The sequence below is a fragment of the Chiloscyllium plagiosum genome, unplaced genomic scaffold (genome assembly GCF_037043375.1).
Source record: "Chiloscyllium plagiosum isolate Xiang-an unplaced genomic scaffold, Cpla_swu_hap1 HiC_scaffold_21, whole genome shotgun sequence".
NCBI lineage: Eukaryota > Metazoa > Chordata > Chondrichthyes > Orectolobiformes > Hemiscylliidae > Chiloscyllium > Chiloscyllium plagiosum.
This window is the reverse complement of record NW_028270159.1, coordinates 98,023,168-98,037,455: the sequence shown is the minus strand read 5'-3', so window position 1 is coordinate 98,037,455 and position 14,288 is coordinate 98,023,168.

The window sequence follows — 14,288 nt, the reverse complement described above, 5'->3', positions numbered from 1 at the left end:
CCTGTCCAACAATCTTCAGAGATCTGTGAATATCCAGTCCAAGGTCTCTTTGGTCCTGTACACCACTCAAAATCCTCACTGTTATTGTTTCAACTCCCCACATTCATTAGCACGTATTGGTCTGGATTCAATTACATTCGCCATGTTTCCTTTCTACCTGATTGTTACATCCCTGCGGTCCCTGACATTATTCATCATAGTCAACTACATAACAAATTGTTGTATCTTCTGTAAACTTCTAAATCATGACACCTACAACTAAGTTTGAATTATTGATCTACATCAGGAAACACTGGTACTCCACTGGAAACGGGCATCCAAACATGGTTCATTTTTGGATGGGATGAATACCTGAAATAACAGCAGAATCGGACCCTTGCTGTCATTTGTAAACCTGATGGTGACTCTGCAGGTTGGTCTCCCGACTGATTCCTTCTCACATGTGGGAGTGGTGAATGACCTGTCCAAGTTGTGACTGCGCAAGTGAGCTTACACTTCAGCGGGTAATTGAATCCCTTCCTGCAGACCCCGCCCCCATGGACCTGACTTCATTGTGGTGTGGGTATCCTTGTGTCTGTTTAGTTTAGATAGTCAGTTGAATTTGAGTCCACGCAGAGACGACTCCCAATTATCCCCGTCATCCATGTGTCTTTTTTATCCTTCCTTATTCTCCCACGGAGTGTGGCCATCATAGTCTGAACAGCACTTGCTGTTCATCCTTAACTCTCCTTGATCTGAGTCAGAGGGAATTTATGGGTGAACCGTACTATTGTGCGACTGGAGACAAATATTTCCTGGTCTTGTTAAGGACGGTAGATTTCCCGTTTGCAGGGAAATGAAAGAATGGATTTTCAGCAAATTAAAACTGTTTGTCACTCTTTCTCTGAGCGGGTTTATATGCCAGATTTTATTCATCAAATCTAATTACTACCAGCTGCGATGCTCCATTCTCCAAGGAGAAAGTGAGGTCTGCAGATGCTGGAGATCAAAGTTGAAACTTTATTGCTGGAACAGCACAGCAGGTCAGGCAGCATCCAGGGAACAGGAGATTCGACGTTTCGGGCACAGGCCCTTCTTCAGCATAAGAGCCTGCAGGGTGGGCTTACTAGCCCAAATATCGCCATTACATTTGCAGATGACACGATGATTGGTGGAGTCGCAGAAAGCATAGGGGACTGTCAAAGAATGAAGGAGAATATAGATAGACAGCAGAGTTGAGCAGAGACTTGGCAGATGGAGTTGAATCCAGGCAAATGTGAGGTAATGCATTTTGGGAAGTCTAATTCTCGAGCGAAGTGTACTGTAAACGGAAGAGCCTTGGGAAAAGTTGATGAGCAGAGCGATCTGGTAGTTCAGGTCCTTTGTACCCTGAATGTAGCTGCACAGGTGGATTGAGTGGACAAGAAGGCATATGACGTGCTGGCCTTTACTGGACGGTGCATTGAGCATAAGAGCCTGCATGCTAAAATTGTACAAGATTTTGGTTCAACCGCATTTAGAATGTTGTGTACTGTTCTGGTCGCCAAAGTACCAAAACGATGTGCACATTTAAGAAAGAGTGCAGAGAAGATTTATGGGGGTGCTGTCTGGTATGGAAGATGCTAGCTTTGAAGACAGGTTGACTAGGTAATGTTTGTTTTCATTAAAGAAAACAAGATTGAAGGGGACCTGATTGACATCTACAAAATCATGAAGGGTATAGCCAGGGTGGATAGAGATAAGCTTCTTCCCAAGGTGAGGGATTCAGTAATGAGATGTCACACATTCAAGTTGAGAGGTGAAAAGTTTAAGAGAGTTCGACGTTGGAAGTATTTTACACAGAGGGTGGTAAGTACTTGGAGAGTGTTGCCAGCAGAGGTAGTAGAGGCAAGCACGGTAGATTCATTTCAGGTGCCTCTGGACAGATGCATGAGTAGATGGGGTGCAGAAGGATACAGATGGTTTGGAATTGGGTAATAGGTTTTGACAGTGGATCAGCTCAGATTTCGACGTCCAAAGGGTCTGTTCTTGGGCTGTAAATTTTCTGTTTTTTCTGTTCTTCTGAGTTCCCTACACGACCAACTTCATGCTACATTGCTACATCTCAGAGAATGACATTGTCAATTCCAATTATCACAGAGGGAATTCGAATGTGACATGTGGCTGTGTTGGAATAAAAGATATACGCTGGATTGGAGTGTTTACTGGGAGCAAAAGGCTGATTTGGAGACGATGTGATCAAAAACAGCTCTTACTGTCAAAATGACAAAACAGCGCATTGCTAAGGACATTTTCAGAGAATGCTTTCAATTAATCGACCTCTCGCTTAAGACTCCAGCAGGCTTCCGCTGAGCCAATCTGCAGTGCGGGTTAATGCTGCTGTTGTATCTTAATAATCTAATAAACGGAGACAAATATGCCCTTCCTCCCCGCGTTTGACCAGGAACACTCCCAGCTTTGGCATTTCATGTGCCTCTGTGCCATCATATAAGAACCACGACCTCACTTTCAAACCAATCATTCTATTTCGATACCGAGGTTGTGAGATCATTTCTCATGTAGCAGCTTTTACAACATGGACCATAGATTATTGGAACATCAAGCTCAGGAAAAGAACACAGGGTAGCAGTGAGGAAAAGAAAATTTAATTGAAAGTACCTCTTTCTGTGGACTTCTACATCATTTATTTCATTTGCTCATTTGGCTCTATCTAGTCTATTGTGTGCAGTTCTGCAATTCGCATGATACCACGGATATGACAGCACTGGAAATGATGCAAGACAGATTTATCATGATATTGTCTGGGTAGAAGAGTTTCAATTATAAAGAGAAATTGGATAGTCTGGAGGAGTTTTTCTAATAGCAGATGAAATTTAGAGGAGACATGATTGAGATGCACAAAATAATCAATATGGATGGTGTAGACTGAAATAAACGTTTCTCTTTGATGGTGAGATCGATCACGGGGGAGGGGTAGGGTGGCATAGGAAACATTTGAGTGAATGCGCAGACAAATCTAATCTAATCTAATCTAATGTAAAATGTTTTGAAACAGCGGTTGGTTGAAAACTGGAAGTCAGTGCATGCAAAGGTTGGAGAGGCAGAAATCCTCATAACTTTCAGAAGTATTCAGATGTGAATTTTGTGATGCCAAGTCAGACGAGGCTATAGGCCAAGTGATTTTAAGAAGTGTTCAGATAGTTAAGCGAATGTTAATTTCCAGCAATACCAAATAGGCTTCTTTTTGCATAAAATTCCTGGATAGTACCACCGCCTGTCACTGCGTGAGATCAGGTTCAATTCACTTCCAGGATGAATGCTTGCATATTGGGATAGCTCAGTGGATAGAACTGCACCTTTCCACGCCAGGAACCGGCATTAGATTCCAGAATTGTTTGACTGACTGTGTGGAATTTGCACTCTCATGCTCTCTCTCTTCCTTGTGAGTTTCCTCTGGCTGTTCCGATACCTTCCCACAGTGCAAAGGTGTGCAATTCAGGTCAATGGCAAACAAAATCTAAATGGACTGTAAGTGTTGTAAATCAGAGACAAAAGTCAGAATTGCAGCTCGGGGAAAACGGAATGACCATTTCAGTTCAATAGACCCTTCCGCGGAACTGTTTTTAATTTGCAATGTTAACCCTGATTTCTCTCCACTGATGCTTCCTGACTCACTGAGCTTTTGCAGCAATTTCTATTTTCGTAGGTGGATCACAAATGCGGGTTTAGAAAGATAGAGTGGGGCAGTGTGAATCTCATCCACGGCACAGTGCAGACTCAACTGGCCAAATGGCTTCTGTATGCACTGTGTCTAATTTCATTAACACTGTGTCTATAAGTATTTGTCCTTTTTTTAGTCTTTGTTATTCACATCTCTCCTGTCATGTGAAGTGCAGAGCAGGATAATCGACGTATCGGGCATAAGCCACCACAAAACCGTTACCACCTGACGCCTGGAAGATGAACGCCTCATATTCTGGCTTGGGACCCTGCAACAACACGGAAAAAATGTGGATTTCAACGGCTTCCTCATTTCCCCTCGCTCCACATTATTACAGTCTGAAGCATCAAACTCAGCACCACGCTCCGGACCCATACATCTCTCCCCATCTGACATATCACCTCCACCCCTGCCTCGCTCCACCATTCGCTTTCCACCCAACCCCAACCCCCACCCATTTATCTCCCAGCCCCAACCAACAAGACTCATTCCTGATGAAAGACTAATGCCAGAAACGTCGATTCCCTAGCATCCCGGATGCTGCCTGACCTGCTGTACTTTTCCAGCACGACACTGTCTCCGTGGCGAAGATAGACGAGCTCTGCTCAGGCTCTTTCTCTGAGAGCGCAGAAGGCTGAGTGAGGAAGTGATTAAGGTGCACATTAAGGGGATCGGTATGTGTTATAGGAGCAAACTTCATATGGGAAGAGTTAACAATCAGGGATCTCCTTTAAACACAAGAGGGAGGGTGCTCAAACGAGATTTAGGAAGAACGTTTTCACTCTGAGAGTGTTGTTTATTTGGAATTCACTGTGTGACCGTGTGATAAAGGTATGAGTCAGTAAAACATCTCAGGAGTATTTAACCGAATACATGAGAAGCTGGAGCACACATGGATAAGGACCAGGTACTGGAAACTGGGGTGAACTTAAACAGATATCTGATGAAAGAACCGAACACTGTACAGAAAATACAGAGTATGAAAGCATGGGAAGGGTAATGGCATGGAAACTACTGGCGTTTTGTTACAAGTGGTCTGCGTAATGCTACACTCGTCAAAAGGTCACTCGGGCAGAATGGGGCCAGTGTGGCAGGATGGGATAAGAATAGTGTGATGCTGATACACCAATTAGTAGAGTCAGACTGGGTTGAAAGGTTACCATGGCAGGCTGAGGTAATACCAATTAGTAAAGTCAACCTCGCCTACTAAATATCATCATGGCAGTTTGGGAAACGTCGTAAATATCTAATTAGTAGTTAGTAGAGTCAGCTTGGGACAGGAAAACATTGTGATAGATGGGGTAGCTAAATATCGAATCATGACAGGTTAGTCTGGGACGGAGGTTCATTGAGCACAGGTGGCAGTAGAATACTTAATAGTTACAGTAGAATAAATTAGGAAAAACCATAGTGGCAGAAGCAGAACGATAATGGGAATTAGCACCATCGGTTTATTGTATAGCTGGAGTGAGGTAATTCTGACTAACACAGTTGGCATTTTGATAAGCTAACAAGACATGATTAAAGAAAAGGTATAAAGAGATGGAGTTTAATTCAGATACATGTGAGGTGCTGAATTTTGCGAAAGCAGGACTTATACACTGAATGGTACGGCCCGAGGGAGTGTTGCTGAAAAAGAAACCTTGGCGTGGAGGTTCATAGCTCCTTGAAAGTGGAGTCGCAGGTAGATAGGATCGTGAAGAAGTATGCTTTCCTTTTTTGGTCAGAGTATTGTGTACAGGAGTTGGGAGGTCATGTTGCGACTGTACAGGACATTGGTTCGGCCACTGTTGCAATATTGCGTGCAATTCTGGTGTACTTCCGATCGGAAAGATGTTGTGAAACTTGTAAGGTTTCAGAAAGATTTACAGGGATGTTTCCAGCCTTGGAGGATTTGAGCCATAAGGAGAAGCTGAACAGGCTGGGGTTGTTTTCCCTGGAGCTTCGGAAGCTGAGGGGTGACCTGAAAGAGATTCACAAAATTATGAGGGACATGGAAAGGATAAATAGACAAAATATTTACCCTGGGTTCGGGGAGTCCAGAACTACAGGGCTTAGGTTTAGTGTGAGAGGGGAAAGATATGAAAGAGACCTAAGGGGCAACTTTTTTCACACAGAGGGTGGTACGTGAATGGAGTGAGATGCCAGAGGATGTGGTAGAGGCTGGTACAATTGCAAAATTTGAGAGGCATGTGTATAGGAAGGGTTTGGAGGGATATGGGGCGGGTGATTGCAGGTGGGGCTAGATTGGGTTGAGATATCTGGTTGGCATGGACAAGTTGGACAGCAGTGTCTGCTTCGATGCTGCACATCTCAATGACTCTATGACTCTATGCCATGGACCCTGAGGTTCGGGCGAGTCAAAACTTTATTTTCTGAATGTCACTGTTTTTGTTTGCAAATAAAAGATCGACTTCTTGAAAAACTCTCCGCATCTCCTGGTGATAGTCGACATTTTCTCTACGACAACTGCAACTTTGGGTGCAGTATAATTGTGGTGAGTGCAGCTCTGTGGCGCAATGAAAAGCGTGTTAGATTTCTACAAATTTGGTAACTTTGCTATTCAATGTTTGTGGGTTTGAACCGCACTAGAAGTGGATTTTAGTTCAGTTTTCAGCTGAATCATTGAGTGTTGTGCTGATTCATCGCCAATTCCTGTCGTCTGGAGTTCCCGTCCCTGCTACTGATCAGAGGAAATTCCTTACCTTCATGGTTGTGCGTTTCTACGGAATCATATCATTTGAAACATGATCTGACCAGAATCAGATTCTCATCGGCAAAACCTGCAAATTTCGTGCAGAAACCCACTGTGCAACACGTTCTTGGATGTAGGAATGGTGGAGATTATTGATGAATGCAATATGTTTCATGTTACCTGTATGAACAGAAATTTTCGATTGCTTAACTGTCTTTATCCCGTTGTACGACAGGTTGTTGTGGATGAGCTGGGCAAAGACATTGACGTGTTTGGTCAGCCATGATCATATCACACGGCGGGTAGACAGTGAGAGAATTAATCTCACGCTGTTGGTCTCACTTTTCTCACAAACCAGTTAGTCAGCGAACTGAGCTAACCGACCTCCATTCAATGCAGAGCTAACTCAAACAGAACAGTGCATTTGTATTATATAATATTTCATGTAGAATGAGCTGCTGCACCTTCCAACTCCATTAGCTCTTCTTACACTTAACATTTTCAGTTGCAGGTGTTATGCATTTTCTTTCCGATGAGTGCTAACCACTTCCAGAGTGTTTCCCTTTTGCACCCCCATCCAGGCAGCCCAGAATCACTGTCGCTGTTTAATTCACTCCTTGTGTGCTTGCACGCGCTTTTCGAATATTCTGGAATCAGCACCTAAGATGTTTTTATTTCTGAAAATTCATCTCCGAAATCAATAACTCTCAGAATAAAAAATGCTTGACCAAAATTATTTATCGTGCCCTGTTGGGTTTGAAGTTCTAACGTCTAGTTTCCACTCAACGAAACGAGGAAATTACCCTCATATTTACTCTTAAGATCTTCACATCAGCTGGATAACCTCTATTCGGACACAACTAAGTCTTTCCTGATTTCTCCCGCATTATTCTTTAACTATGCCGTCAGTCCATTAAACCACCTCTTTTCGTTTGTAGTGGCTTTATCTCCCAGTAAACCTCATTTCCTTCGTTTCGAACGACATGGTATCATGGCCGTGTCATTCCTAACGTCTTTGTATTCCAGTAAACGATGCCCGTGTCATTATTCATGTCATTATATCCCTGTAAATTTCAACCTGAGAACGGATGCTGGGTTTAATTCAATGCATGAAACCTCACCACTAAGCTATGCAATCTTATTACCGACACAGGAAAGGTGGAAGCAATTCCAATTACAGCTGAATCGATTGGCTGCAACAGAATCGGTTCAAGTCGCAGTCACAAACTTGACTGTTGTTCTTATAGTTATTTCGTCTCTACTGTGCTGAAGTTATGCAGTGAGGGATCAATTACTATTGCCAGACATATATAAGGGGGCGTATGAAATGCTGAAGTTGTGAGACCAGAGCAGTTTATATTGACGTAGACCATTCATTGTTCGACTCTCAGTCTTAGGAATTAGACAGAGAGCGATTTTGAGCAAAATTTGAGCAGGGACGTTTACCCCATGACGTAATACCAAATTGTGTGGTTACTTTGTTGTTTACCTCATTTGCGTGTTTTGCCTCATTGAGGATTTTGAAGTTATCCCCTCTATACAAAAGTTCCGTGCTTTTGCACCATTATACAAAAGATGCAGTACAATAACATCCAACGCTGTTTCAGTCTACTTGTACAGATATTGACTCGTGGAAACAGCACTATGCACTCTCCTCGAGTCTGGAAAATAATTTGCTCCATTCCCAATCTTATGGCTCTTTTCATTCCATCGGCTTCTGTTCTTCACAGAATCCGATTCAGCAGATCTTGTCACTGAGTCATTTATTTGTATGTGTTCAGATGATGTGAGCAGAATATCACAGTCCATAACACAGAAGTCAGACCATACTCAGAGAACCGTACTCTGCTCTAGACCATTTCATGAACACCAGGAAGAAATATCTATGATCTTCAAAGTTGACTAACCTGTTTTTTCTGAAGCAAGATAAACAATTCCAGATTTCTGCTTTTGTTGTCACACGCACCAAGGTTGTAAATGCTGGAACCAGTTGAATCTGTCCGCTCTCCCACATCCATTTTCTCCCCAGGAGGTGTTAAGATGATGGTCTGAATCGGATTCTTCTATAAAGAATAATCTTTTTATCCATTGATTTCTGGTGTATGGGCCCACTAGGCTCCCGCTGGGTCTCTGTGTTAGCGGTGTTCACAGCAGTTTCCCGCAGTCTTCAGCTTTTTTGTAGCAAGTACCTTCGAGGATGACATCAAAAGATATTCGCTGTTACTGTATGATACTCTACCAATGGAGACAGCTCTATCAATAGAGGCTGCTCAGTCCGCTGGGATGGGATAATTTCTGCAGTGTGTCCTGCGGATCAGAGACAGTGCACTTTATCATTCAGATCATACAGAGTGAGAGGGCTCGAAAAGGCCAAGCGAGTTTTCCCCACAGGAGTTTATTGTAGGTGGAACAATACCAGCGGCACGACCCTAACCCAGGAAAGAATTGTCTCAGAAGTCCATTTGGTAAGTTTAATTTCAGAGTCTGGTCACCATTCTCCATGAACCCTGCAGCCTGCGGGCAATGAGCACAATGAAGTTGGTGGTGGATCCCAAAATGAGAGCATAATTCCTCATTAATATCTCCAATAAAATAGGGGTGGTTGTGGTGGGGGGGGGGAAGGGAGGGGGCACATTGTCAGAAGGAAGACAAAATCAAATACCAAAGCAGGTTATAATCTCCTTGAGTAAAATATTTACAACAGTTTTAGCAGTAGCGTTGGAAGTGCGGTAAGCTTCCACTCATCAAGGAAAAGAAAATCAACAATGACCAAAACATACTTATAGTGCTGACACCTTTGCAACTCGATGAAGTCTTTAAAACTCTTTTGCAGTTGGCATTAGGTGGTCAGAGGGCGGCTCACCCTTATCAGAGAACATAGAACAGAGAAAGGACAGCATAGAACAGGCCCTTTCACCCACGAAGTTTAATCCTAATGTAAAATATAGTAACAACCTACACACCCCTCAATTCACTGCTATCCATGTGCAAGTCTAGAAGTCGCTTAAAGGTCCCCAATAACTCTGCTTCCACCACTACCACTGGTAGCGAATTCCATGTATTCACAGCTCTCTGTGTTTAAAAAAAAAACTACTTCTGACATCTCCTTTATACCTTCCTCCTCATATCTTCAAACTATGAGTTCTCATACCAGTCAATCTTGCCCTGGGGAAAATACTCTAGCTATTGACTCTATCTATTCCTTTCATTATTTTGTAGACATCTATCAGGTGTCTCTCTTCCTCCTTCGCTCCAGAGAGATGTCCAAGCCTATTCAACCTTTTTTTTTCATAAGGCAAGCCCTCGGTCCAAGCAGCATCCTTCTTTGCACCCTCTCCCAAGCCTCTGCATCTTTCCTATAGTAGGGCGACCAGAACTGGACACAATATTTCAAGTATTGCCTCACCAGGGACTTGTAGAGCTGCAGCAAAACCTCACGTCCCTTGAACTCTATCCCCCTGTTAATGAAAGCCAAGACACCATATGCTTTCTTAACAACCTTATCCACTTGTATGGCAACTTTGAGGTATCTATGTACTTGCACATCCAAATCCCACTGTTCCTCCACACTGCCAAGAATCCTGTCTTTAATCCTACATTCAGCATTCGAGTTCCACCTTCCAACACGCATCACTTCGCATTTATCCAGGTTGAACTCAATATGCCATTTCTCAGCCCAGATCTGCAGTCTGTCTATATCGCGCTGCAGCCTGCAGTAGCCCTTTATTCTATTACCGACACCTCCAAACTTTGTGTCATCTGCAAATTTACTAACCCTCCCCTCAACCTCCTCATCCAAGTCATTTATAAAAACTACAAAGAGCAGAGGACCAAATACAGAGCCCTGGGAGACCCCACTCAACACTGTCGTCTAAGCAGAATACTTTCCATCTACAGCCACTCTCTGCCTTCTGTCAGCCAGCCAATTCTGTATATATCTGTTTAATGCCTGCAAACAGAGTGTTGATGGAGGGTTGTCTGTTTATGCCTGATTAATGGTCGGTGATAGGGGGTGGTGCAGGGTTGTGTGCGTTTTTCTGTATATATCTGCTTAATGACAGGAGACAGACTGGTGGTGCTCGAAGGTTGTGTGTGTGTTTTTCTGTGTATATATGCTCAGTGGAAGGATAACAGGGCGGTGTGGAGGGTTGTGTGTGTCTGTCTGTGTATATCTGTTTCATGGCAGGTGATAGGGCTGTCTAGGAGGGGTGTGCGTGTGATTCTGTGTATGTATATTTAAGGGCTGGAGACAGGGTGGTGGTATGTGTACCTGTTCCGTGGCAGGAGACAAGGTGGTCATGGAGGATTGTGTGTGTGTTCCTGCATATATCTGCTCAATGGCAGGAGGCATGTTGTTCATGGAATGTTATGCTTGTGTGTGTGTGTTTCTGCGTATATCTATTTAATTGCAGGAGATAGGGTGGTGGTGGAGAATTGTGTATGCATCTGCATTTTTGTGTATATCTATTTAAGGGCAGTAGGCAGGGTGTTCGTGGAAGGTTGTGTGTGTATATTTCCGTGTATAACTGTTTGGTGACAGGAGACAGGGTGGTCAAGGAGGTTTGAGTGAGTGTGCGTGTGTGTTTCTGTGCATATGTGCTTAATGGCATGAGACAGTTTGGTGTGTGTATGTTATTATGCATATCTGTCCAATTGCAGGAGGCAGGGTGTTCATGGAGTGTTGTGCATGTTAGTGATTCTGCGTATATCCTTTTAATGGCAGGAGACAGGGTGGTGGTGGAGGTTAGATGTCTGTGTTTCTGTGTCTTAATGCTTATGGGTAGGATACACGTTGGTGGTGGACGTTTGTGTGTGTGTGTTTCTGTGCATATATGTTAAAAGACAGGAAACAGGGTGGTGATGGTGGAAGGGTGTGTGTGTGTGTTTCTGTGTATATCTGTTTAATGCCAGGAGACAGAGTGTTGGTGGAGGGTTGTCTGTGTGTTTTTCTTTTCTGTGCCTGTCAGTTTAATGCTGGTGTTAGGGTGGTGGTGGTGCAGGGATGTGTATGTTTTTTTCTGTAAGTATCTGCTTAATGATAGGAGACAGACTGGTGGTGGTGGAGGGTTGTGTGTCTGTCTGTTTCTGTGTATATCTGATTAATTGCAGGAATCAGGGTGGCGGTGGAGCGTTCTGTATGTATGTGTGTTTCTGTGTATATCTGTTTAAGGGCAGGAGACAGGGGGATGGTAGAGGGATGTGTGCGTGTTTCTGTGTATATCTGTTTTAAGGGCTGGAGAGAGTGTGGTCGTGGCGGGTTGTGCGTGTGTGTTTCTGTGTATATCTGATAAACGGCAGGAAACGAGATCGTGGTCGAGGGATGTGTATGTGTGTGTGTGTTTGTGTGTTTGTGTATATACCTGCTTAAAGGCAGGAGACAGGTGGTGGTGGAGAGTATAGTGTCTGTATTCCTGTATCTATGTGCTTACTGGCAGAAGACAAGGTGGTATGGAGGGTTGTGTATGCATGTGTTTTTGCGTATATCCGTTTAAGGTCAGTCGGCAGGGTATTCATAGAACATAGACCAAAAATCATTACAGCCCAGTACAGGCCCTTCGGCCCTCAACGTTGCGTCGACCTGTCATTCCAAACTGAAGCCTATCGAACCTACACTATTCCATGTACTTCCACATGCTTGTCCAATGACGACTTAAATGTACTTAAAGTTGGGTAATCTACTACCATTGCGGGCAAAGCATTCCATACCATTACTAATCTCTGAGTAAAGGAACTACCTCTGACATCTGTCCTATATCTGTAACCTCTCAATTTAAAGCTATGCCCCCTCGTGCTCGCCGTCACCATACTTGGAAAAAGGCTCTCCCTGTCCACCCTATCTAACCCTCTGATTATCTTTAATGTCTCTATTGAGTCACGTGTCAAACTTCTTCTCTCCAACGAAAACAGGCTGAAGTCCCTCACTCTTTCCTCGGAAGACCTTCTCTCCATACCAGGCAAGATCCTAGTAAAACTCTTCTGCACCCTTTCCAAAGCTTTCATATACTTCTTATAATGCAGTGATCAGAACTGGACACAATATTCCAAGTGCGGTCGCACCAGAGTTTTGTACAGCTGTAGCATAACTTAATAGTTCCAGAATCGATCCCTCTATTAATGACTTCTTAACAAAACGGTCAACCTGGGTGGCAACTTTCAAGGATCTGTGTACCTGGACACCGAGATCTCTCTGCTCATCTACACTACCAAGGATCTTTCATTAAGTCCAGTACTTTGAATTCCTGTTCCTTCGACCAAAGTGCATCACCTCACGCTTGTCCACATTAAAGTGCATTTTGCACCTCTCAGCCCAGCTCTGCAGCTTGTCTATATCTCTCTGTAACCTACAACATCTTTTGTCACTATCCATAACTCTACCGACCTTAGTGTTGTCTGCAAATTTACTAACCTACCCTTCTATTCCCTCATCCAGTTCGTTTATAAAAATGATGAACAGCAGTGGACCTAACACCGACCCTTGCGGCACATCACTAGTAACTGGACACCAGATGAACATTTCCCATTAACCACATCCCTCTGTCTTCTTTCAGTAAGTCAATTACTTATCCAAACTGCAATATCTCCCACAATCCGATTTCTCCGCATTTTGAACAATAGCCTACTGTGGGGAACCTTATCAAATGCGTTTCTGATATCCATATACATCACATCAACCGGTTTACTCTCATCTATCTGTTTGGTCATCTTCTCAAAGAACTCAATACGGTTTGTGAGGCACGAAATCACTTTCACAAAACCGTGCTGACTATCCATTATCATAATATTATTTTCTAGATGATTGCAAATCTTTTCCAACACTTTACAAACAACTGAAGTAAGGCTCACTAGTCTATAATTACCAGTGTTGTCTCTACTCCCCTGCTTGAACAGGGGAACCACATTTGCTATCCTCCAGTCTTCTGGCACTGTTTCTGTCGACAATGACGATTTAAAGATCAATGCCAAAGGCTCAGCAACCTCCTCCCTGGCTTCCCAGAGGATCCCAGGCTAAATCCCATCCAGCCCAGTGGACTTATCTATTTTCACATTCTGCAGGATTTCTAATACCTCTTCCTTGCGAACCTCAATCACACCTAGTCTAGTAGACTGTATCTCGGTATTCTCCTCGACAACATTGTCGTTTTCTAGAGTGAATACTGTCGAAAAATATTCATTTAGTGCTTCCTCTATCTCCTTCGGTTCCTCACACAACTTCCCATTAATATCCTTGATTGGCCCTAACCTTACTCTTGTCATTCTTTTATTCCTTAAATACCTATAGAAAGCCTTATGGTTTACCCCGATCCTATCGGCCAACAACGTCTCGTATCTCCTCCTGGCTCTTCTGAGCTCTCTCTTTAGGTCTTTCCTGGCTACCTTGTAACCCTCAAGTGCCCGAACTGAGCTTTCACATCTCATCGAAACATAAGCCTTCTTCTTCCTCTTGACTAGAGATTCCACTTCCTTCGTAAACCAAGGCTCCTGCGCTCTACAGCTTCCTCCCTGTCTGACAGCTACACATTTATCTAGGACACTCTGGAGCGTTTCCATGAATAAGCTCCACATTTCTAATGTGCCCATTCCCTGCAGGTTCCTTCCCAATTTAATACTTCGTAAATCTTGCCTAATCGCATTGTAACTACCGATCCCTCAGCTGTAAATTTCGTGGAAGGTTGTGTGTGTTGTGTGTGTGTGTGTGTGTGTGTGTGTGTGTGTGTGTGTGTGTGTGTGTGTGTGTGTGTGTGTGTGTGTGTGTGTGTGTGTGTGTGTGTGTGTGTGTGTGTGTGTGTGTGTGTGTGTGTGTGTATTTCCGTGTATGACTGTTTGATGACAGGAGACTGGGTGGTCAAGGAGATTTGAGTGAGTGAGTGTGTGCGTGTGTGTTTCCGTGCATAT